The sequence below is a fragment of the Bos grunniens genome, chromosome 16 (genome assembly GCF_055505025.1).
Source record: "Bos grunniens cultivar Pamir isolate PY7600 chromosome 16, Bosgru_T2T1.0, whole genome shotgun sequence".
Taxonomy (NCBI): Eukaryota; Metazoa; Chordata; class Mammalia; order Artiodactyla; family Bovidae; genus Bos; species Bos grunniens.
The window spans coordinates 28,260,662-28,285,838 of NC_141180.1; the positions used below are offsets into that span (position 1 = coordinate 28,260,662).

General features: G+C 45.5%; 1 protein-coding gene and 1 long non-coding RNA gene across 5 annotated transcripts in view; one reads left to right on the plus strand and one right to left on the minus strand.

Moving 5' to 3' along the window:
* KAZN (kazrin, periplakin interacting protein) overlaps positions 1-25,177 on the plus strand; it is a 1,338,251-nt gene that overhangs the window by 895,300 nt on the left and 417,774 nt on the right. The window lies entirely within an intron of this gene.
* On the minus strand, positions 75-24,825 carry LOC147356415 (uncharacterized). 3 transcript variants are annotated; one of them, XR_015143250.1, is made up of 3 exons: positions 14,322-24,825; positions 11,784-11,842; positions 75-198 (listed from the first exon to the last, which is right to left on the minus strand). It is a non-coding gene; the product is annotated as an uncharacterized LOC147356415 (long non-coding RNA). The 3 variants fall into 3 exon arrangements; XR_015143248.1 differs by lacking the exon at positions 75-198 and adding an exon at positions 10,043-11,364; XR_015143249.1 differs by lacking the exons at positions 75-198; positions 14,322-24,825 and adding exons at positions 10,043-11,364; positions 13,598-13,733.

Consider the following 25,177-nt stretch of genomic DNA (forward strand, 5'->3'; position numbering starts at 1 on the left):
AGGTCCTTTGACCGGGTCTTGTTGCAGAATTGCTTCGTGAAGACACCAGTGCTGCTGCTGCTGGACACAGACAGCATGCAGCCCCAAGCCATGCCACGCTCTAGGGTGAGCTGGCGATTCTAAGCTTGAACGGAGGAACGAGGCCAAAAGTCGCAGCCACTGGTTCTCAGCTGACTGGGGTTGATGTTATCAATGTTTCTGTGGCAGCAGTGGTGGGGGTTTGGCATAAAAAGAAAATCAATTATCTGCAGATGCCCTGAATGCAGTTTTATCATCAAGCATCCTTGCTCCCTCATTCGAAGGTGCTCTGTGCTGGCAGTGGGGTCAGTCCCTTGGTGTCAGTTATTTGAAACGAGTGGCTTGACTAGGCTGTTTTGTCTGACCCGTTGGGACAGCTGGTTTGTTTCTCCTCTGGGGATGTCACAGCTGCAGGAGCAAAAGCCACAGGCTGTCACCAGGCTGTGCAGCCTTCACTCGGTAAGATTGGCTACACCCTGACCTGACACTGGGAGGGCAGCCCAGAAGTCACATCCTCAGGGAGTCACAGATGCTCAGCAGTGGGAGGGAGCCTGAGGGGTGACCCCTAGACACGTGGCAGGAGATGACTGGAGAGGGGATGGAGCCGTCAGGACTTTAATGAGGGAGGCATTCCCTAGAAATCTTCCCCCGCCCCTGCTTGGGCTGTACTTTCCTGCCGTATTGGCCCTTCCACTTGGAAGGTGCTTCTGGGTCTTTCACACCCCATACCCTCGATGACTGGACCAGTGTAGCACCTGGTCAGGTGGGGCAGCCTGACTCCACCCCTTCTCCCCCCTCTCATTCCCTTCCATTATTACATCCTTTTTTCTCCTTTGTTTGCATCCCTCTGATTTGTCTCCCCAGTGGCTCAGATGGTAAAGAATCTGCCTGCAGTGGTGGAGACCGGGGTTTGATTCCTGGGTCAGGAAGATCCCCTGGAGGAGGGCACATCAACCCACTTCAGTATTCTTGCCTGGAGAATCCCATGAACAGAGGAGCCTGACAGGCTACAGTCCATGGGGTTGCAAAAGAGCTGGAGACGTCTGAAGTCATTTCGCACACAGCATGCACTCACAATCTGTCTCCATCATGAGAATTTGAATGTCGGAGTTGCACCCATTTGTCTTTCTCTGTTGTCTTCTGGTGCCCCAGGTCTGACGTGCACACAGTAGGTGCCAAGAAATATTTTGATGAAAGAATGTTGAACCAAAGTGCATGCTCGGTCATTGTTTGTTCATTAATCACGTGAGAATGGGAACTTTCTGGGAATAGCCAAGGTTGTCCAGAGTAAATCCTGGCCCTGTCTTGGCTAGGATAGAGGCTCCCCTCTTGCCATGTGGATTATTTCCATCTTCTTTTGCTCTGATTGCTGTTGGCTTTGCTCTCGTGTATGGTTGGCCCTCCAGGTCCCTACGCACAGAAAAGGGGCAAAGAATGTAAAGGATATGATGGAGAATCCAAGGTGATGTGTTGGGGTGAAGGAGGAAGGAAGGGTAACCAGTACCTGCCACTGAGAATCCCCAGGCAAAGCCCAAGGATGAGATTGGATTGTTCCTGGGTTTCTCATTAGTGAGAATGGGCTGCCTTCCCTCCCCAGATGCTGGCACAGATCCACTTGGAATCGGCTGCTGTCTCCCCTGCTGGGGTTACAAAGCAAGATGATCCTTAATTATGCTCATTCCTTTGCCCTCAAGGCCAGTGAAATGCTCTGTAATATGCTGTTGGATTCCCTCCACATACAAACACTGACAAACACCATCCTTCTTGTTTTGCCTGGAGACACTGAATGAGTTTGAGGAGGTCAGGAGGATTGACCTGGATCCCTAACATGTGTCTAAGCAGCTGAGTGACCACAGGGAGGTCACTTTGCCACCCTGAGCCTCAGTTCCTATCTCTGTAGTGAACAAGACTGTACCTGCTAGGTTCTCCTGCAGAGAAGGTTGTGAGGATCAAATGAAAAAGAATGGGAGCCCAAAAGTGGAGACAACCCAAGTGCCCATCAGTTGATGGATGGACAAACCACAGTGATAGAGCTATACAGTGGAATATTATCTGGCAAGAAAAAGGGTTGAAGTTGTGCTACCTGCTATGACATGGACAAACCTTGAAAACATTATGCTAAGTGAGAAAAGCCAGACACAAAGGGCTATGCTTTGTGAGTCTATTCATGGGAAATACCCAGACTAGGCAAATGCATAGAGACAGAAAGCAGATTAGTGGTTGCCAGGGGCTGGAGGGAGGGAAGAATGGGGAGTGACTGCTAATAGGTATGGGGTTTCTTTTGGGGCTGATGAAAGTGTTCTGGAATTATATAATGGAGATGGCTGCACAATTTTGAGAATATCCTAAAAACTACTGAATTATATAGCTTGAAAGGGTGAATTTAATGACATGAGAATTATATCTCAATAACAAAATAAGTAAGTTTATACACATATATAAGAAAAGGGTTGAGTAAGCTGAAAGGATGCATGCCATTGGAGTGTTATCATCAACAGCATCATCTTCATGTTTCAGCATTCATTTAGAACCTACTGTGTGCCTGGCACTGTGACAAGAGCTTTGTGTGCCTTGCTTTGCATAATAGATCTTATCGTTTTTATTTTGTAAAGAAGACTGAGAATCAGAGAGATTAAGTCACATGACAAAATCATTTGGCTGCCAAAAGGCCGGCCTGGGACCTCCACCCAGATCTGTCTGTCCCCAAAGCCTCAACCCTTTCCTTTACCCCAGGCTGCTATCTCCTGTGTTCAGGGACTTCTAATATAATCAAATGTCTCATTTTTTGGAGACCTGGCCATTATTTAACTTAAAATGGTTCTTAGACCCTGAATAGTAGTGAGCAAGACTCCCAGTGAAGGCAGAAATATCTCCCTGATCAACTTAAATGAACCTTCCAAGTTGTAGAATTTGACTGTCCCATGAATCGCTCACCCATGAGACCAGCAGCCAGTCTCTTTGGCTTGGGGATTTAGGAGTAGAATCCAAGAATTCCAAGAGTTGATGACAGCCTCTAAGTCACCCCAGGGACCCATTGCTAGGTCTTGGTGATGACAGGCACCCACCACCCTGAAGCCAAGGGAAACTGCTCCAGGGTTCCCTCCAGGAAGGGTCGCAATAAGCTTGGCAATTATATCATGTGAAGAGGAGGCCACATCCATGTCTCGGGAATGACTGATGTGGGATCCCATGAGCCAGCTGCCCTGTAAAGAGAGACCAAGGCTGTGGGCTGCCAAGTCCAGCATAGTTTCACGGTCTGCACCAGTGATAAAGCTGCTGAGTGGTGACAGGAGACTGTAAGGACCAAAAACAGTGTCAGTGGGGTGGGCGAAGGACAGCAGCCCAGCAAGAAGGCAGTGCAGAGCTTCCTGGGCATCCATGCAGCTTTGTCATCTGCACAACTGAACAGTTCTCGGGCCTTATCTGCTCCCCACATCTTACAAAGTCAGACCTCAGATTTCGGGGCAACTACCTGGAATGGGAGAAGGGTTCTTGAGAGTCAAGGGACCTGACACATTAGCTCCAATCCAATGGGTGGTGTGATTTGGTGAGTCTCCTCCCCTCCCTGGCTTAGATTTCATTAACTGTGAAAAGAGGGCTTAACTGCACAACCAGTGGGTTCTCCTTTGTTCATCAGGTCTTTGCTAAGCCTTTCTCTTTGCCTGGCTCTTGACTAGGTGCTGGGAATATAGTATAGTATGAATAAAAAAATGGACATGGGCCTTTCTTCTCAGAGTTTAGAGGTTAGAGGAGATAGAGAGCAACCAACCCCTAACCTACTTAATTACAGATCATGGTAAGTGCTGGGAAAAAGTAGCAGAGCGTTCAGTTACACAAAGACTCTACTTTTTGCAGGCCTGCTACATGCCAGGCACTCTTCTTATGCTTGTATTAAAGTGTAGAGACTTCGCTAGTGGTCCAGTGGCTAAGACTCCTGTGTTCCCAATGCAGGGTGCCTGGATTCGATTCCTGGTCAGGGAACTACAATAGATCCCACATGCCACAACTAATACCCAGCACAGCTAAATAAGTAAATAAAAGGTTTCATTAAAAAAAATAAATAGACCCTAATGCTGGGAAAGATTGAAAGCAGGATAGAGGATGAGATGTTTGGATGGCATCATTGACTCAATGGACATGAGTCTGAACAAACTCTGGGAAATGGTGAAGGACGGGGAAGTCTGGTGTGCTGCTGTCCATGGGGTTGCAAAGAGTCAGACACGACTGAGTGACTGAACAACAACTACCCAGAATTTTGGCTTTATTCATGTATAGCAAAGCTAATAGATTGGGAGATAATTGCTGCTGAAAAGGTGATTTGTTAGTAATGGTTTCCAAGAGTAGGGCATCATGCCAAAGCATGCAGGGCCACATGGGGAAGTACTAGGATTGTTAAGCAGGAAGAAAGCAGGGGCTACAGCCTTTATTAGGGTTTGCTCAGAAACAATGCATGAGGCAGGGTTAGTGAGCACAGGGTTGGAGTGTTTGAATAATTTCAGCAGGCTCTTGACTATACAGGTGGCCCCTAGCTGTCCAGTACCTGGCCCAGGGTGACTCAGGACAAGGGAACACTAACTTGGTATGTAGGAGTTTGAGAAAGGAACTGGTTGGGGGTATGGGCTCTGGATTGGTGTGTATGCATATCAAAGTCATGGTCAGTTGATAGATGAATGGATAAAGAAGTTGTCGTACATATGTACAATGGAGTATTACTCAACCATAAAAAAGAACAAATTTGAGTTAGCTGTAGTGAGGTGGATGAACCTAGAGCCTATTATACAGAGTGAAGTAAGTCAGAAAGAGAAAAACACATATCATATATTCACACATATGTTTTATTTGGACTGAAAGGAGATCAAATTTGGACTGCAAGGAGATCAAGCCAGTCAATCCTAAAGGAAGTAAGTCCTGAATATTCATTGGAAGAACTGGTGCTGAGGCTGAAACTCCAATACTTTGGCCACCTAATGCAAAGATCTGACTCATTGGAAAAGACCCTGATGCTGGGAAAGATTGAAGGCAGGAGGAGAAGGGACAGCAGAGGATGAGATGGTTGGGTGGCATCACTGATTTGATGGACATGAATTTGAGCAAGCTCCAGGAGACTGTGATGGACAGAGAAGCCTGGTATGCTGCAGTCCATGGGGTAGCAAAGAGTCAGACACGACTGAGCAAGTGAACTGAACTGAGTGTATATGTATGGAATCTAGAAAAATGATACTGATGAACCTATTTGCAAAGCAGGAATAGAGACATAGGAGGGAAAGGAGAGGGTGGGATAAACTGAGAGAATAGCATTGAAACATATACATTACCATATATAAAACAGATAGCTAGTGGGAAGCTGCTGTATAGCACAGGAAGCTCGACCTGGTGCTCTGTGACAACAGATGGGTGGGATGGGGTGGCAGGTGGGAGGGAGGTTCGAGAGGGAGGGGACATACGTATGTGCTGTACTGTACTCAGTTGCTTCAGTCGTATCCCACTCTGTGATCCCATTGACTGTAGGCCCCGCCGTCCATGGGATTTTCCAGGCAAGAATACTGGAGTGGACTGCCATTTCCTCCTCCAGGGAATCTTCCTGATCCAGGGATCGAACCCATGGCTCCTGCGTCTCCTGCACTACAGGCAGATTCTTTACTGCTGAGCCACCAGGGAAGCCCAGACATATGTAAACTTACGGCTGATTCGTGTTGTTGTACAATAGAAACCAACACAATATGGTAAAGCAATTATCCTCCAAGTTTAAATAAGTCATGGTCAGAGGCAAGTTGTTTGTTATCTCAAGGAATTAGCCAACCCTGGGAGCAGCAGTCCCTCCCCAGGTCCAAAGACCCCCAAGATACCAAAGCATTAAATATGGTAGAAAATAAAAAACATGATTATGTTTTTGTATTGACTTCTTAAATCCTCATAGCTGCCCTCCAAGGTTGCTAATGCCCTAATAGCATCAACCTCCTCATTTTACAGGGAAAGAAACTGAGGCATATGAACTTGCCAAGGGTCCTCAGCTGGTCAGAGATGAGGTGGGATTGGAACCCAGGCATTCAGACCCCACAGTCTGCACTCCCAAGAACCTTGTCCCTGGCCTCTGCATGAGAAAGGACATGGTTTCCAGCCTTGTTGACCACATCTAAGAAGTCACTTATGGGACTTCCTGGTGGTTCAGTGGTTAGGACACTCTGCTTCCACTGCAGGGGGCATGGGTTCCATCCCTGGTCAAGGAACTAAGATTCTATATGCTGCGTGGCATGGCCAAAAAAATAGAGGGAAAAAGAAGAATGACTTGTGACTTGTGAGCCAAGGTTCAAGGAGGCACCACCTGCCTCCTTCAAGGGTGAAGGATGCAGGGAGAAGTGGGTTTGGGAAGGCATTTCCCACCTTAGGCCAATGTGGTGGGATGGAGTGGGCTGGCTGGAACCCCGCTGACTGTGCAGCTCACCTGTGGATGTTTTAAACCTGCAGATGCCTGGCTTTCACTCCAGACCTATTGAACCAGAATCTCTGGGAAGTGATATTTTTTTATAACTATATATTTTTAAAATTGAGTCACCAATTCAATGTACATGAACTTGGGCAAACTCTGGGAGATGGTGAGGGACAGGAAAGTCTGGCATGATGCAGTCCATGGGGTTGCAAAGAGTTGGACATGACTTGGTGACTGAATAAAACAAACATTTTTTATTTTATTTTTTTTTTAAATTTTATTTTATTTTTAAACTTTACAATAGTGTATTGGTTTTGCCATATATTGAAATGAATCCTCCACAGGTATACATGTGTTCCCCATCCTGAACCCTCCTCCCTCTTCCCTCCCCATACCCTCCCTCTGGGTCGTCCCAGTGCACCAGCCCCAAGCATCCAGTATCATGCATCGAACCTGAACTGGCGACTCGTTTCATACATGATATTATACATGTTTCAATGCCATTCTCCCAAATCTCCCCACCCTCTCCCTCTCCCACAGAGTCCATAAGACTGATCTATACATCAGTGTCTCTTTTGCTGTCTCATACACAGGGTTATTGTTACCATCTTTCTAAATTCCATATATATGCATTAGTATACTGTATTGGTGTTTTTCTTTCTGGCTTACTTCACTCTGTATAATAGGTTCCAGTTTCATCCATCTCATTAGAACTGATTCAAATGTATTCTTTTTAATGGCTGAGTAATACTCCATTGTGTATATGTACCACAGCTTTCTTATCCATTCATCTGCTGATGGGCATCTAGGTTGCTTCCATGTCCTGGCTATTATAAACAGTGCTGCGATGAACATTGGGGTACATGTGTCTCTTTCCCTTCTGGTTTCCTCAGTGTGTATGCCCAGCAGTGGGATTGCTGGATCATAAGGCAGTTCTATTTCCAGTTTTTTAAGGAATCTCCACACTGTTCTCCATAGTGGCTGTACTAGTTTGCATTCCCACCAACAGTGTAAGAGAGTTCCCTTTTCTCCACACCCTCTCCAGCATTTATTGCTTGTAGACTTTTGGATCGCAGCCATTCTGACTGGCGTGAAATGGTACCTCATAGTGGTTTTGATTTGCATTTCTCTGATAATGAGTGATGTTGAGCATCTTTTCATGTGTTTGTTAGCCATCTGTATGTCTTCTTTGGAGAAATGTCTATATAGTTCTTTGGCCCATTTTTTGATCGGGTCATTTATTTTTCTGGAATTGAGCTGCAGGAGTTGCTTGTATATTTTTGAGATTAGTTGTTTGTCAGTTGCTTCATTTGCTATTATTTTCTCCCATTCTGAAGGCTGAATTTTCACCTTGCTTATAGTTTCCTTTGTTGTGCAGAAGCTTTTAAGGTTAATTAGGTCCCATTTGTTTATTTTTGCTTTTATTTCCAATATTCTGGGAGGTGGGTCATAGAGGATCCTGCTGTGATGTATGTCGGAGAGTGTTTTGCCTATGTTCTCCTCTAGGAGTTTTATAGTTTCTGGTCTTACATTTAGATCTTTAATCCATTTTGAGTTTATTTTTGTGTATGGTGTTAGAAAGTGCTCTAGTTTCATTCTTTTACAAGTGGTTGACCAGATTTCCCAGCACCACTTGTTAAAGAGATTGTCTTTAATCCATTGTATATTCTTGCCTCCTTTGTCAAAGATAAGGTGTCCATATGTGCGTGGATTTATCTCTGGGCTTTCTATTTTGTTCCATTGATCTATATTTCTGTCTTTGTGCCAGTACCATACTGTCTTGATGACTGTGGCTTTGTAGTAGAGCCTGAAGTCAGGCAGGTTGATTCCTCCAGTTCCATTCTTCTTTCTCAAGATAGCTTTGGCTATTCGAGATTTTTTGTATTTCTATACAAATTGTGAAATTATTTTTTCTCACAGCAAAATGCATAGATCTTAGGTATACAGTTTGAGGAGTTTTGACAAATGCTCAAATGAATTACATTCAGGCCACTCACACCCCTATTGAGATACCAAATATTTCCATCATCCTAGAAAATCTCTTTGGGCCCTTACCCCAGATTGCCCTCCCTCCAGGCAACGCCTGTTCTCAGTTCTATCCATATAAATGAGTTTTGCCTAATCTAGAATTTCATATAAATGGATCCCACAGTATGCATACTTTTATATCTGGCTGCTTTCACTTAGCAAAATATTTTGAGATTCATCCAAGTTGTGTGTTTCAACAGTTCATTCATTTTAGAACTGGAGAAGAGTAAATTGTACAGATACACTGCGATCGGTTTATCCATTCTCCTACTGATGGACATTTGGATGGGCTCCAGTTTGGGGCTATTTTGAATAAAGCTGCTGTGGATATTTGTATACAAGTAGTCTTTTGTGAAATTATGCTTTCATTTCTCCTGGGTATGTATCTAGAACTGGAATGACTGGGTTACCCCTGGCTGATTCATTGCAACCTCACACTGACATCTGGAAAGTCCAAACTGATCAACTCATGACTACAATCCCCTTCAGCTCCCAAATCCTACTGATTCTATTTCAGCTCAAAAGTGGCATTTGCAGTTCTTACATTTTTATTTATAGTGGAAAAATAACTGTAACATAACATTTACCATTCTAACCATTCTTATCTGTACAGTTCAGTGGCATTAAGTACATACCTTCACATTGTTAGGCAGCCATCAACCACTGCCCATCTCCAGAACATTTTCTTCTCAACCTTAAACTCTGTCCCCGTTAAACACTGTCTTCACTCCTCTCTTCCCTCAACCCCCCGTAATCACTATTCTGCTTTCCGTCACTGTGAATATTGACTACTCTAAGTCCTTCGCGTAAGTGGATCCATACAACATCTGTCCTTTTGTGACTGACTGCACCTAGCATAACGTCTTTAAGATTCATTCATGGTGTCACATGTGTCAGAATTCCCTGCCTTTTTAAGGCTGAATGATATTTCTTTGTGTGTATATACCACATTTTGTTGTTATGTATATATTAATTGTTTTTAAGATTTTTTTATGGGGACCATTTTTAAAGTCTTTTTGAGTTTGTCACAATACAGTTTCTGTTTTATGTTTGGATTTTTTTGGCCTCGAGGCATGTGAGATTTTAGCTCCCTGACCAGGGGTTGAATCCATACCCCTGCATTGGAAGGCAAAGTCTTAACCCCTGGACCACCATGGAAGTCCTTATATACATTTAGTGGGAAAAAAAATTCATTTTTTAAAAGAATATTTTTTTTTTTAAGTGAAAGTTAAAGTGAAGTCACTCAGTCGTGTCCGACTCTTTGCAGCCCAATGGACTGTAGCCTACCAGGCTCCTCTGTCCATGGGATTTTCCAAGGAAGAATTCTGGAGTGGGTTGCCATTTCCTTCTCCAGGGGATCTTCCCGACCCAGGGATTGAACCCGGGTCTCCTGCATTGCAGGCAGATGCTTTACCCTCTAAGCCACCAGGGAAGTCCTTAAGGAATGTACAATTCCCTAACCCTGAAACTATAAATTCCTCACTCACCCCGAATGTGTTTGGCTATGTTAATGCTTATGATATTCGAGACCCAGGAGATCTCAAAATGCAGACAACTCAACACAGGGTGTATGTCACGCTTGTTTTTATCATAAAAGATAAGATGCATACAGAGTATCAGCAGCTCCACCAACAGCACCTGGTCTCTCTCATTTGAACTGGTTTCTTTAAGTCCATTAAAATCCTCTCTCCATTTCTTTTTCCAGAACTGTTCATACCAGAATCTGAAAAGCAGATCTCTTTGTTTATATTTCCCTTGGCTGTTTTAAAACCCTGTTTGTCACATCTGACATCCTGCAAGTTTCCTATCAGATATGAGAGCAAGAGCCTGCGGAATGCATGATGGGAGGGAAAATGTGAGCTGAAAGCCGTATAGGCTCTGACCCCTAGCACCTCCCCGGGAACTGGAAACAGACAGTGTCTCAGTGGTGGGAATGAACCTGAGAAAAACAGGCTGAGCTCAATTGCCTGGGCATTGAGTCACTCCACATGTGCAGAGATACAGTAAAGACCACAGTTAAAACCCTGTCACTGCTACTGGACACTTGTGGCCTCCCCCAGAGAAGATGCATAGGTCAAACACACCAATTAGATTACTGTAATGGGATAGTAAAGCATAGATGTGAAGCTAAGATTTCTCACCCATTCTGCATCCTGGGGATACTTCTCAGCTGTTGGACTGCAACTCATCTTACCATCAGGCTCCCTTTGACCCTCCAAGGAGCACCGACCATCCTCTCCTTTCAGCCTCCACTGTTTCTAGTACATTTCCATCACTCTAGCATCCCTGGCACAGTGTTGACATGTAGGAAGCACTCAGCAATTATTTGTCAAATAAATGTGTGAAGAATGAGTAATATGTGTTCATTACCTATTTGTTAACCTCACCAAGCCTGTTAGCTACTTCATAGCAGGGATGGTTTATCTTCTCCCAGCTCCAACTCATTGTCTTGCACACAGTAGGTCCTCAGGAACAGATCCCCAGGCTGACTTAGAAATACAGGGCCTGTCCTGTTGTATGCCAGTTATTTATGTGTGTGTGTGTGTGTGTGTGTGTGCTGCCTCCTGCCCTGCGTCTTCTACACCACTAAGGCAGTTCTTTATAATTCTTTGGATTTCCCCAGCATCTAGCACATACCTGGCACAGAGCAGGAGCTCAGTGAAATACATACTATCATTGAGTAATACTTGAGCAGCAATTCCATTTGTCTTACGCATTGGAGCATTTGTTTATCGGCTGTGCTGGGTCTTCATCGCTGTGCAGACTTTCTCTATTGCAGCAGTCGGGGGCTTCTCTTGTTGCAGAGCACGGGCTCAGTAGTTGCGGTGCACGGGCTTCGTTGCCTTGTAGCATGTGGGATCTTCCCAGACCGAGGATTGAACTTGTGTCCCCTGCATTGGCAGACAGATTCTCAACCATTGGACCACCAGGGAAGTCCCCACTGGAGTATTTATATTTCTTTTGAAATATGATTAGAATTGTATTCTGTTCAGCACCTGACTATCCCATTTCAGTCCAAAATAGAATGAGTGAACCTGTCCTGAGCCTCATCTAAGCAGGTTATAACTTGAGTATTGAGGTAGGGTTTGTCCTCATATAAGCTCCCAGGAGCTTTTCCTATCATCTTTGCAAGCCTTGGCATGTTTGTTTGTTGTTGAGCCTTTTAGTGGACACAGTAGAACCAGGAAGCCCAACCTTAAGAGGCTGGCTTTGCAAGTGGGTCTCCTGGAATCAGTGTTGGAATCATGGGTGGAGGGAACTTGATGGTCCAGGTTAGACACACTAGCTTGATCCCAGCTCTGCCACTTACCAGCTCTTCTGCCTTGAGGCCAAGCTGTTCCACAGGTGAGCAAGCTCCAGTTTTCCCATCTGTAAAATGGGGATAAATTGTATCCACTATAAGGTAATGCAAGGACTGGATGGTAAGCTTTAGTTTCTTTTTGCTACTGTATCAAATTACCATCAACTCAGCAGCTTTAAAAAAACAACACATATTTATTCTGTTATAGTTCTGGAGGTTGGAAGTCTGGAATGAGTCTGAGGGGGCCAAACTCATGGTATCAACAGCTGATTCCTTCTAGAGGCTCCAGGAGAGAACCCATTTCCTTACCTTTTCTAGCTCCTAGAGGTTGCCTGCATTCCCTGGCTCGTGGTGCCTCCCTCCATCCTCAAAGCCAGCATCTTCTTTTTCTGATTGTGCTTCCCATAGCTTCTGTTGTCACATGGCCTGCTTCCCACTTCACTCCCTCCTGCCTCTCTAAGACTCTCATTACTGGATCAGGCCCAGCTGGATCAGCCAGAATCATCTCTCCATCTCCAGATCCTTAACTTAGTCACATCTGCAGTGTCTCTTTTACCATGCAAAGTGACATATACACAGGTTCTGGGGATTAGCATCAGGACATCACTGGGGGCTATTATTCAGCCCCCCACAGACAGGGTTGTGTATATGGCGACCTTCATATAACTGAAGCACCACATTGCCCTGTTTGTTCCATTCCCAGAGCAAGGCTCACATCTGAGACTGTTACAGTTTGGGTTTTTGCAAAAGCAAATTGAGCCTAGGACTCAGGAAAAAATAGTTTATCTGAGAGGTGGGAGGACACCAGAAGGGCTTCAGGAAAATGAGACATGAAAGGGGAGGCAGCGATGCAAGCAAGGGTGCGCTTCTAAGCCAGGTACTACTGTGGGAGACAGGAATTTGATCCTGCTGGAGAAACATCGGGAGCCCATGCAGAACATGCCTCAGGGTTATCCAGCCCTACAGGTGAGGGGGCTGGGGTCTTTATACACCAGCTCTCATCTGTCCTTGCTGTCAGAATTTCCATTGTTCTATGGCACCTGCTGTTCAAGTGGCAAAGTGAGCTCCAGCAGGGAGAGGAGGTCCTCAGGCAGAGAACTGAAGACAGGGGCAGCTGGAAGTCAGGCCAGGGCACACCCATGTGCTCAGGGCAAGGGTGCGTGGGCAGAGCAACTGACTGCTTTCCACTGAGATACGGAGCCTCTGCATGGCCAGCAGTTCCTTGACCACCCTGCTGGGGCCCCTTGTCTCCCAGCAGCCAAGTCCTTTGCTTGCTAGGAGCCATTTGTGGTTATTGCAAAACCTGTTTATGCCTGTTGTACACATATTCAATGAAACTAAGGTAAAGACTCAGGAGTAAATTGCTTTTTAAAAATGCTGTTCAGGGACTTCCCTGGCAGTCCAGTGGTTAAGACACTGCTCTTACACTGCAGGGGCACAGGTTCAACCCTTGGTCGGGGAACTAAGATCCCACATGTTGCACAGCCAAATAAATAAATAATTGCAGTTCGATTAGATGTGGTCAAGACAGCTATAGATGGTGGTAGAAAGAAAGAAGCACAAAATTCCAGAAGAGGTCGTTGTTTCTCCCTTTAAAGAAGCTGAAGTTGGGAATCATCATTGATGAGTTACAGGTGTGCTCTGTGTGTGCACCTGTGTGTATTCTGTTCTCTTAAGTCCATGAGGTAGGTATGATTCCCATCTTATAGATTATGGGTGGAGAAACTAAGACCAAAATACCCCAAGGCCCGGATGTTAGTAAGTAACAGAACTGTACTCCTTGCCCCCCTTAGAGGCCTCATCAGAATTTCCAGCATACCCACCTCAGTCTGACCACTTTCGTAGAACTGACACCATCCCACGTCGCTAGGAAAGACTGCTGCTGCTGCTGCTGTGTTGCTTCAGTCGTGTCCGACTCTGTGCAACCCCATAGACAGCAACCCACCAGGCTCCTCCGTCCATGGGATTTTCCAGGCAAGAGTACTGGAGTGGGGTGCCATTGCCTTCTCCGAGGAAAGACTCTAGGCAACCCTTTCTCTCCCCTCCCCCAATCTGGGAGCTTCCTTCATGGACAAGGAAGAATGATCTCTTTACTCCATCTTTTCATTCTCTTTTTAATCTTTTGGCTGTGCCCCATGGCATGTGGGATCTTAGTTCCTCGACCAGGGATCAAACCTGTGCTGCCTGTATTGGCAGTGTGGCCTCTTAACCCCTGGACCACCAGGGATGTCCCCCACCTTTTCTTAAGCTCTTTTGATGTTAATGAACTTCTACTGCCTCTTAATAGACTATGGGAACCACCCCCAGATGGTAACAAACTCAGCCTCACCGTGACCTTCTTCCCATCAAAGACGACCTAGCAGCAGTTCTGGGTGGTCTGTCTCTGCTTTGCCTGATAGCAGGGTGCAGCAGAAGGCTGGGAGAAAAGGCCTTGATTCTGGCCTTGGCTTTTATGGAGACCTCTAGGTCTGGGACTGTGATGCAACGGCAATGAACCTCAACAGACCCTCAGTCCTGGGGTCTACGGGCCTGGGGCTGCTGTCTTACCTGTGCGTGTCTGAGCCTAGGCTCCATCTGGGATTCCCTTTGTGGGGAGGAGAAGCCTTCACCGGAGCAGAGCTTATTAACCAGGCCACCAGTGCCTTCAGCTGGGTTTCTTCTTCCATTTTATGTGGGATTCCTGGCAGACGTGACTCAGGAACAGAACTCCCCCCCAAGAGAACTAGTTCGATAAAACGTACCCAGAGACCTATCAATAGACGAATCTGGGGTGTGTGTCATGCTGCTCTGATAAGGCAGTCCTTGCTGTCCTCCAAATGGAACATTGATCAACTCACACTGTGATTACCAGCATCCTAAGTAGCCTTGCTTTATTTTCACTGAGGTTTGATTTGCTGGGTTTTAGGGGAAATCTCAGTTGGCTAGTTGATGGCTATGGTAATTCCTTTAGTATCAAAATAGGAGTCTTAAAATATTGAAAATAATCTAAATGTCCAACAACAGCGGAAGTGAAAGTCACTCAGTCGTGTCCGACTCTCTGTGACCCCATGACTGTACAGTCCATGGGATTCTCCAGGCCACAGTACTGGAGCGGGAAGCCTTTGCCTTCTCCAGGGAATCTTCTAAGCCAGTTAAATAACTCATAAGGTTATTCGCATGGTATGATACTGCAAAGGTATTTGTGTGGTACAATACTTCAAAGCAACTACAAATTATGTTGTAAAAGAAAAAAAAATTGCAGCCTTTTATGAGGCTGGATTGGGGAAGGCATGGACCACGTTCAGGTAACCTTTACTGAGTGCCTGATATGGTGAGGCCATGGGAGACAACAGGGGCACAGAGCTAGGACATAACTGCTGGACAAGAGATGAGGCAACAGGCGTGTGGTAAGTGCTACAAGGAAGGTAAGTATAGAGACCTCTAGGAGGGTAGATAGCTTCTCCAGCTCTGGGTGTGGGGTTAGGGCATAGTAATGATACCCATAAGAAGTGACATGGGAGCTGAGTTGGGAGGGATGAGTCTGGATTAGCCAAGTGGAGAAGATGAAAAGGGTACTCTAGGCTGTCTGGGCAAAAGCGGTTGCTGTTTGGTCAGTCAGTTGTGTCTGACTCTTTGCACCCCATGCACTGTAGCCCACCAGGCTTCTCTGTCCATGGGATTTCCCAGGCAAGAATAGTGCAGTGGGTTGTCATTTCCTTCTCCAGGGAATCTTCCCGACCCAGGGATTAAACCCGTATCTCTTGCATTGGCAGGCAGATTCTTTATGACTGAGTCACCTGGGAAGCGCCCAAAAGAAAGAGGCCAGGACAAAACGGCATATGAGAAGAACTTTGGGGAGTTTGCTGTGGCCAGGATGTAGGATTGAAGTGGGGGAAGAGCAGTCTGGAGACGCAGACAAATTCCAGCCAGTGAGGCCTTTGGATCTTGCCAAGAAGCTGAGTTTTGACCGTGGAAGTAGTCAATAGCTGTATCTGCTTTTTTTTACAGCATAAAACTCAGCCGCAAGTAGGAGTCAAGGGACCTACATGATTTATCTGTGTAATAATGAGTCATATTTTAGGAGTTTTCTATGCATTTTCATGGGGCTTAAGTTGAAAGGCAAATTCTGCTCTTCAGTTTTAATTATGCAAACTCAAGAGGCAAGAGTTTTTCTCTTCATTTTCAATGAGGAGACCAGAGTCTGGGCACTGGCCCTCTACCAGAGACTAGTGCTGGAGTCCTTCAGCTCCCCTGCTGCCTGGGGGGCAGGGACTTGATGTCCTGCCACTGATGTTAGCATGCACTGACCTGGCCTGGATCTTCCCCCGTTCTTATCTCTTCTCTCCAAATCCTTTGTTGTTGCTATGTCTCCCTTCCTTCTGCTTTTGCTGGTCTTCATAGCCAGCTTCTGGCACCAAATCTGTGCATGCATGTGTGTGTGCTTAGCTTTGTCCAACTCTTTGGGGCCTTATGCACTGTAGCCCACCAGACTCCTCTGTCCATGGGATTCTCTAAGAAAGAATAACTGGAGTGGGTTACCATTTCCTCCTTCAGCGGATCTTCCCCACCCAGGGATCGAACCTGTGTCTCCTTGCATTGGTGGGCAGATTATTTAACACTGAACCACCTGAGAAGCCCTCTAGCACTGAATGGACCAACTCATAGACACACTGCTCATTCATCAAGCAGCCGTCTAGCTGGTCAGTCCAGGAGAGGGCGCTAGACTGTATCTGGTTCTGGCTGTGGTACCCAGGGCACTTTCCCTCCCTGGGCCTTTGTCATCATTTATTAAAAGAAAGTGTTGAACTAGACAGACTCTCAAGTTCTTTTAGAGGCCATGTGTCCTGTTCACCACTGTGCCCCTCAGTGCCAGGCACAGAGCAGGCGCTTGGTATGAACTATAGAATGAAGGCCCAAAGAACCCACCACGTGCCAGGCAGCATGTGCCCCTGGGCACACATTAAGGAGAGAAACCAAGTAAGACACTTGTCGTCCAGCCTTTCTACCTCTAGTGGTAGAAATCAATGTGGAAGTGAATAGTTAGAATATGATCCAAGAAGGTATAAAACATAAGGAAGGAGAAAATCCTGTGGCAGCAGGAGAGGGCTGCTCTGTGGAATTCTTTTGTCCCATTTCATCTCAGTAGAGGACTCTCAGCAAATGAAGGACACCCAGCAGGATTGCCTACAGTGGGGCATCACCAAGGGTACCAGACATTCAAGTGTCCATCGTCACCCCATCCATGGATATGGTTACTTGTTATTCCAGTTGCACAGAGTAGCATGTATCAGGCACATATTCCCTTTTGCAACTGAGATGACAAATTTGGAGAAGATAATACTTTGTTTAAAAAAAAAAGCCAAGTCTATGTCAGTTATATCTCATTTTTTTTAAGTGCCAATAAGCGTTTATAGGTAAGACTGTCCTCAGTCATGTGTATGAGATTTTGTGAGACTGGAGGCTGCTTAGGGCCTGGCCTGTCATGTGATTCCCATCCCAGGGGAGTGGGAGCCCCTCCCCTCCTTTCTCTTTTATTAATTTTTATTGGAGTGTAGGTGCTTTACAATGCTGTTAGTTCTGCTGCTCAGCAAAGTAAGTCAGATACACACATACATAGGCTGTTGTTCAGTTGCTCAGTCATGTCTGACTCTTTGTGACGCTATGGACTGCAGCACACCAGTCTGCGGACTTCCCTGTTCTCCTCTATCTCCCAGAGTTGGCTCAGACTCATGCCCATTGAATCGATGATGCCATCCAACCATCTCATCCTTTGTTGTCCCCTTCTCTTTTTGCCCTCAGTCTTTCCCAGCATCGGGGTCTTTTCCAGTGAGTTAGCTCTCTGCATCAGATGGCCGAAGTATTGGAGTTTCAGCTTCAGCATTAGTCCTCCCAATGAATATTCAGAGTTGATTTCCTTTCGGATTGATTGGTTTGGTCATCTTGCAGTCCAAGGAACTCTCGAGAGTCTTCACCAGCACCACAGTTAGAAAGCATCAATTCTTCTTTATAGTCCAACTCTCACATCCGTACATGACTACTGGAAAAACCACAGCTTTGTACGGACTTTAGTTGGCGAAGTGTTATCTTTGCTTTTTAATATGCTGTCTTTGTTTGTCATAGCTTTTCTTCGATATACATATATCCCCTCTTTTAGATTTCCTTTCCATTTAGATCACCACAAAGCACTAAGTAGAGTTCCCTGTACTACATAGTAGGTTCTCATTAATTATCTATTTTATACATAGTAGTGTATATATGCCAATCCCAATCTCCCAATCCATCCCACCACTCCTCTTCCCGACTTTGATATCTGTATTGTTCTCTACATAGGTGTCTCTATTTCTGCTTTGCAAATAAGTTTCGTCATCCCCTCCACTGTAAAGGCTCCTCCTTGAGCTCACCTCTTGGGCAAGGTTTGGGCAAAGCTCCTGGAGGATGTTAAGAGCATGGAAACACTTTCTGGCCCAGCAAATACTAGCCCTCAGAGTGCCTGTGTTTCAAGGGGTGGGGGTTGTAGATAGTAGATGGATAAAACGGGAGAGGGAGCACTGCCTGGAATACTGCTCCATAGGACTCTGTCCATCCTACTGGAAGAACCAGGAGTTAATTTCCCAGTGAAAACCTAAAGTGGCCAAGAGGGAAAAGAAACCGGTGCAGGGCCCTCGCAGCAGCCAGAGCCCAGAGCATCATCCAAGTCCACCTCCCCAGATGGCAAGGAGCAGGGAATCCACAAGAAGCCACCTCTTCAGAGCTGGTTAGACCTCAGCAGGGATGTGCTGGAGCTTTGGTTCACAACGTTCAGCCTGTCCTGGGGCAGAGGGCATGGAGAGACTCTTAGATGCAGAGTCTAAGAGCAGCTAGTGCAAAACAAATGCTCCATGCGGAGACAGGCGCATGTGTCGCTGAGCGAAAGAACACTATTTCACAGGGTTATTCTCATTAAACTGAGTGAACCGACGGCAAAGTGCCTGCAGGGCTTCTCTCTGGGAAACAGACAAGCAGGTGGCAAAAGCTTCCCCTTCAGTGAAAGAAAGTGAAAGTGTTAGTCGCTCAGTCGTGTCCAACTGCTTGCAACCCCATGGACTGTAGCCCACCAGGCTCCTCTGTCCATGGGATTTACCAGGCAAGAATATGGGAGTGGGTTGCCATGCCCTTCTCCAGGGGATCTTCCCGACCCAGGGATCAAACCCATGTCTCCTGCATCACAGGGGGATTCTTTACTGTCTGAACCGCCAGGAAAGAACTGTTGACAAAGTCCCTTTTCAAAGCTGGACGGGATTGCAGGATGCTGGAGACCCTGCTCAGTGGTGGCAGGAAGCTCCCTTTCTGACCAAAGCAACCTGCTGCCTGCACACCGTCACTTCCTACTGCAGGTAACTGGCTGCCACCTGGAGTAAATGAGAACAGCTACAAGGTTCAACCCCAGGCTGTAGTGCTCGGCAGTTTCAGCCTCCATCATGAATGATGCATCTCTCAGGTCTGCTGGGTTTTTTCCTTGTCTTCCCTTTTGCAAGTGCTTGTTGTAGAGAAACATACTTGTTAGAGAGCCCCTGGTTTGAGTTCCCTGAGTCATACAGCAAATTCCCACTGGCTATCTCTTTTACAAATGGCGATGTATGTTTCCATGTTAGTCTCTCCGTACGTCCCACCCTCTCCTTCCTCCCCGCCAACCATGTCCATAAGTCTGTTCTCTATGTTTGTATCTCCATCGTTGCCCTGCAAATAATTTCATCAGTACCATCTTTCTAGATTCTATATATGTGTGTTAGTATATGATATTTGTTTTTTTCTTTCTAATTTACTTCGCTCTGTATTATAGGCTCTAGGTTCAAGAGGGAGAGGACATAGGTATGGCTGGTTGATGTTTGGTAGAAACCAACCCAACACTGTAAAGCAGTTATGCTTTGATTAAAAATAAATAAAAGGGGAAAAAACCATATGCTTGGTGCAATCCCACATGGCAGTGAACCTGAGACAGCTGGCCAGCTGATGTTTCTCCTTGGGAACCCAGGGCTGAAAGAGTCCATGAAGCGGAAGTAGACATCAGGGAAAGAGGGGGTACCCCCCCCATTTATGAATTTGTGTTGAACACTCCCAACAGACTCCTCGTTGTCACCAAAGCCGGTCATGGTTCCAGTGACTGACGGGGTGGCAGCAGCTCCTGCAGATGTTAGAGGGTTTCCCTTCACGCTCTTTCTCTTTTGCTGGTTCTTTTCCTTCAAAGAAAGGAAAGTCACACTCTGTGTTAGGGCACAGCCTAACCATGAGAAAGGAATGCTGCTGCCCAAGCAAACCCAAAGCCCTTTCTTAGCAGGATAGTTCGCTTCTATTTAGACTCCTGTCATACTCCAGCTATGCACACGTGCGTAGTCAGTCATGTTCTACTCTTTGCAACCCCAAGGACTGTAACCTGCCAGGCTCCTCTGTCCATGCGATTATCCAGGCAAGAATACTGGAGTGAGTTGCCATTTTCTCCTCCAGGGGATCTTCCCAACCCAGGGGTTGAACATCTCCTGTATTGCAGGCAGGTTCTTTACCACTGAGCTCCCTGGGAAGCCCACGCCAGCCATAAAACCTCCTTAATAACTTCTCTTAGATAGGACTCCAATATCTGTAATTCATTCAAGATGGCAAACTCCGGAGGCCACACTGTGGTTCATCTTATTTTTATATAATTACGTTCCCCCCACACAGGGTGTGCACGGTGATTTACAGGGATGTCGGGATACCTGATTATTATTCCTCACTCCTGATCCATTATTATTCTTCCTAATTTTGCAAAGTCATTTGCTGGATAAGGCCATTTTGAAAACAAATGCACATTTTAATAGCTAATATTGAATTTACATATATATCTCAGGTGTCCAGGGATAATGATGTAGCAATTAAAGGCAGAGATATAATTTTTATTCGTGACTAGGGATTACTCTGCTGACAGAACAAGCACTGGCTCTGATATTTAACTGAATTTTAACTTTTTTAGAGCTTTGGAGATTTTTGACTATTAATGATATTGATGAAAGGTTTGGTCCTTCCAAAATTTCAGGAAAAGAAACGCTCCTGATTTTGCACTTTACACTAGGTGTCTCAGAAATGTGGCCATTTTGTTAAATACGCTCACGATTTGTTGCTGAGTGCACCAAGCAAGATGTAAGTTTATAAGATATATATTATACTATGTAAGCATATAAGATATACTGTGTATTATGTTGCGCTTCCCGGGTGCCACTCGTGGTAAAGAACCCGCATGCCAATGCAGGAAATGTAAGAGATGTGGGTTCAATCCCTGGGTCAGGAAGATCCCCTAGAGGAGGGCATGGCAACCCACTCCAGTATTCTTGCCTAGAAAATCCTATAGACAGAGGAGCCTGGTGGGCTACAGACCACAGGGTCACAGAGTTGGACATGACTGAGGTGACTTAGCATACACACATACATGTATTATGTATACACATATATATAAATTCAGGTATATACTGATGTATATACATATATAAGTATGTACTATGACCCCATGTATATGTGAGTGTATACAAACATATAAACTATACAAATATATGTAGATATACACATTATATATATATATATATAGCTTATGAGTACTGTATTATATACATATATACATAGTATATTTATGCACATAGTATGTGTGTGTATTCTTTCTTCCAGACATCTATCGATGCATGTGTAGAGGAATAAGTACACGTATTAGCAGAGGTTAACTCTGGGTTTATGCGGTTTTGCTGTCTTCCACCCAATCGTTTATTCTGTTTCTGGAGGGCCCACCATGAGATGAGCCAGGTGGGAAGAAAGTGCTTCTCCAGACCCCCGAAGTAGGGAGTAGGGCTCCAGACCCCCAAGTAGGGAGTAGGGCTCCAGACCCCCAAGTAGGGAGTAGGGCTCCAGACCCCCAAGTAGGGAGTAGGGCTCCAGACCCCCAAGTAGGGAGTAGGGCCCGCCACAGTTTGTCTCTGTCCGTCAATTCCTTACTCAGGTTTGAACATCAATTTGACCAATTTGGATCTTATCAAAGGTCTTAAAAGGGAATGGAGAGATATATGTGCTTAGATCACAAAGTAACGACCCTTGACTTTGACTTTGGTGTCTGAAAGCTCTATGTTGATTAGGGAGGCTAAGTGAGGACGATCATGTCTCCCTCTCCAAAGGACAGTTTTCTTCAAGCTTTTTTGGCACTTGGATAGGACAGGAGAACTATCTACCTCCCTACCGTCTCCTGATAAAATAACTCCAAGGAAAACACAGGGTATAAGCTTGATGTCAGTCTTGGCAGGGATTGTCTAGATTTGACACCCAAAGCTCAGGCAACAAAAACTCAAACAAATAAGTGGGACCACATCAAACTAAAAGGTTCCTACACAGCAAAGGAAACAATCAGCAAAATGAAAAGGCAGCCTATTGAATGGGAGAAAATATTTGCAAACCGTATATCTGATAAGGGGTTGATATTCAAAATATATAAAGAACTCACACAACTCAATAATAAAAATCAAATAATTCTATTAAAAATTGGGCAAAGTACTTGAATAGACATTTTTCCAAAGAAGACAAATGGCCAAGGGGAACATGAAAAGATGCTCAACACCACTAATTGGGGAAATGCAAATCAAAATCTCAGTGAGATATCACCTCACACCTGTTAGGACGACTGTTATCAAAGTCAAAAGATAATTGTTGGCAAGGATGTGGAGAAAAGGGAACACTTGTACACTGCTGGTGGAAATGTAATTGGTACAGCCACTATGGAAACCAGTATAGGGGTTCCTCAAAAAATTAAAAATAGAGGTACCGTATGATCTAGCAATGGAGATGGCAATGGCACCCCACTCCAGTACTCTTGCCTGGAAAATCCCACGCACGGAGGAGCCTGGTGGGCTGTAGTCCATGGGGTCGCAAAGAGTCAGACACAACTGAGCAACTTCACTTTCACTTTTCACTTTCATGCATTGGAGAAGGAAATGGCAACCCACTCCAGTGTTCTTGCCTGGAGAATCCCAGGGACGGGGGAGCCTGGTGGGCTGCTGTCTATGGGGTCACACAGAGTCGGACACGACTGAAGCGAATTAGCAGCAGCAGCAGCAGCATGATCCAGCAATCCCACTTCTGGGTATACATCCAAAGGAAATAAAATCACTATCTGGAGAAGATATTTGCACCCTCAAGTTCATCCCAGCATTGTTCATAACAGCCAAGATATGAAAATAGCTAAATGTCTGTTGACAGATAAAGAAAATATGATATACAGTGGAATATTGTTCAATCTTGAAAAAGAAGGGAATCCTGCCATTTCTGACAACATGGATGAAACTGGAGGACATTATGCTAAATGAAATAAGCCAGACAGAGGAAGACAAATACCTTATGGTATCGTTTATATATGCAGGGGGATGGAATCTACAGATACAGAGACTAGAACGGTGGTGACCAGAGACTGGGGGCAGGAGGAAGTGGAAAGATGCTGCTCAAAGCGTACAAACTCAGTTATAAGATAAATAAGTTCTGGAGGCCTAATGCATAGCATGGTGACTAGAGTTAATAATACTGTACTGGATACTCGAAAGTTGCTAGGACAGTTTATCTCAAGTGTCTTCACCATAAAGAAATAACTATACGAGATGAAGGACATGTGAATTAGCTCGATTGCGGTAATCCCTTCAAACTGATGCTATCAGACATCACCTTGTAAACCTTACATATCTACAGTTTTGTCACTCACACCTCAGTAAAGGGGGGGAGTCCACTTTCTGTGTGAGAGAGGCAGTCGGTTTTCCTCACAAAGGGATACCAAGGGAAGGATAGAGTGAATCATTCCTTCCACCAGGAAGCAAGGAGGCCACACTGTCCTCAGCCTAAAAGTCAGGATTATAAACTGCTCTTCATTCAGCAGGCCACACGGAGAGCCATCATCTCTGGGTCCCGTCTGTGTACTGAGAAGCACCACTCGGAAAAGGAGTATCCTATTTAGAGAATGAAACTCTTAAATCCATAGGTGCTGAACTTAGCATCTTGGGTTATTTTAACCTGAAGTGAAGTGTCAGTTGCTTAGTCGTGTCCATTTTAACCCGAACTTGGACACAAAGCACGTTCATGGGGTGTGCCTGCCTGAACATAGGACCCGACCACCGCTGGCGCAGAAGCTTAGACTGTCTTTGTTTAAACAACCTGCTCCATCACCCTTACCTTGACTTACCCTCTTCCCCCATAAGTCTGTTTATGTGCAGGATATGTGACAAGATTCAGCTCTTGTCACTTGGCATTCAGTGGAGTCCATCATTGTCCCTTTATTTGTGTCTCTTTATTTTCTGAGACACTTGTTTTTCTCGAGCGTTTCGACCCAAGTCCAGAAGTATGTCCCAAGAAAGGGGACAGATATGCATTTGTAGACTCAATGTGTTGAGCTGCGCTTGCTATCCAGGTGCTCAGCTTGGTCCCCATTAAAAAGACCCAACTGGAGCATTGTACTAGTATGCAGAGGGTCCCGGAGAACCAGCCCCACGCTGTGATGGTGATGGTCTGCACTTAATGGAGAAGATTTAAAATGTAGCACACAGGCTAAGCGTGATTTAACTTGAGGCAGGAGCGTGGCTTTAGCACCAAGCTAGGAGGAGATGGGCTATTAATCCTTTTGACATCCCCTTTGAATAGCATCATATTTCAATCCTGTTAAGCTGTGGGGCCATTGTTTATCGGTCTCCCTCCGAAAGCAGGACCTCTGTTGTGCTGAAGCTGCAAAACATTGCCCAGCATTTTGCCTTTAAGATGCCAGTTGGGTTCAGCCTGCTAGCTGACCCCCTCCGCCAACCTCAACAGCTCTGAGATAAACTCCAGCAGCACCCAGCTGCCTCTGCTCTCCCATCTGTCACTGACCAAGCAAGGGGTCAGTGGGCCTGGTACCCTTTACTTGGAATGTTGGGAAAAGAAAGAAGAAAAAGCACATCTGGAAAATAGGGAAAAAGGAAAAAAAAAAGGAAAGGGGAGGTGGTCAGGCATGCTGAAGAACCCAGAATTCCAATTATGATGATCCCCTTGCCTTTGCCCTTCCTGTTCTGATCTCCCCAGCTGCAGTGTCCATGCATTTGTTTAGTCTTTCATCAAACACCTATTGAGCACCTCCTAAGTGCACTGTGAGAGGTGGACTACAAAGAAAACTGAGCACAGGAAGAACTGATGCTTTGGAACTGTGGTGTTGGAGAAGACTCTTGAGAGTCCCTTGGACTGCAAGGAGATCCAACAGTCAATCCTAAAGGAAATGAGTCCTGAATATTCATTGGAAGGACTGATGCTGAAGCTGAAGCTCCAATACTTTGGCCACCTGATGCGAAGAACTGACTCTTTGGAAAAGACCCTGATGCTGGGAAAGATTGAAGGCAGAGGAGAAGGGGAAGACAGAGTAATGGATGGTTGGA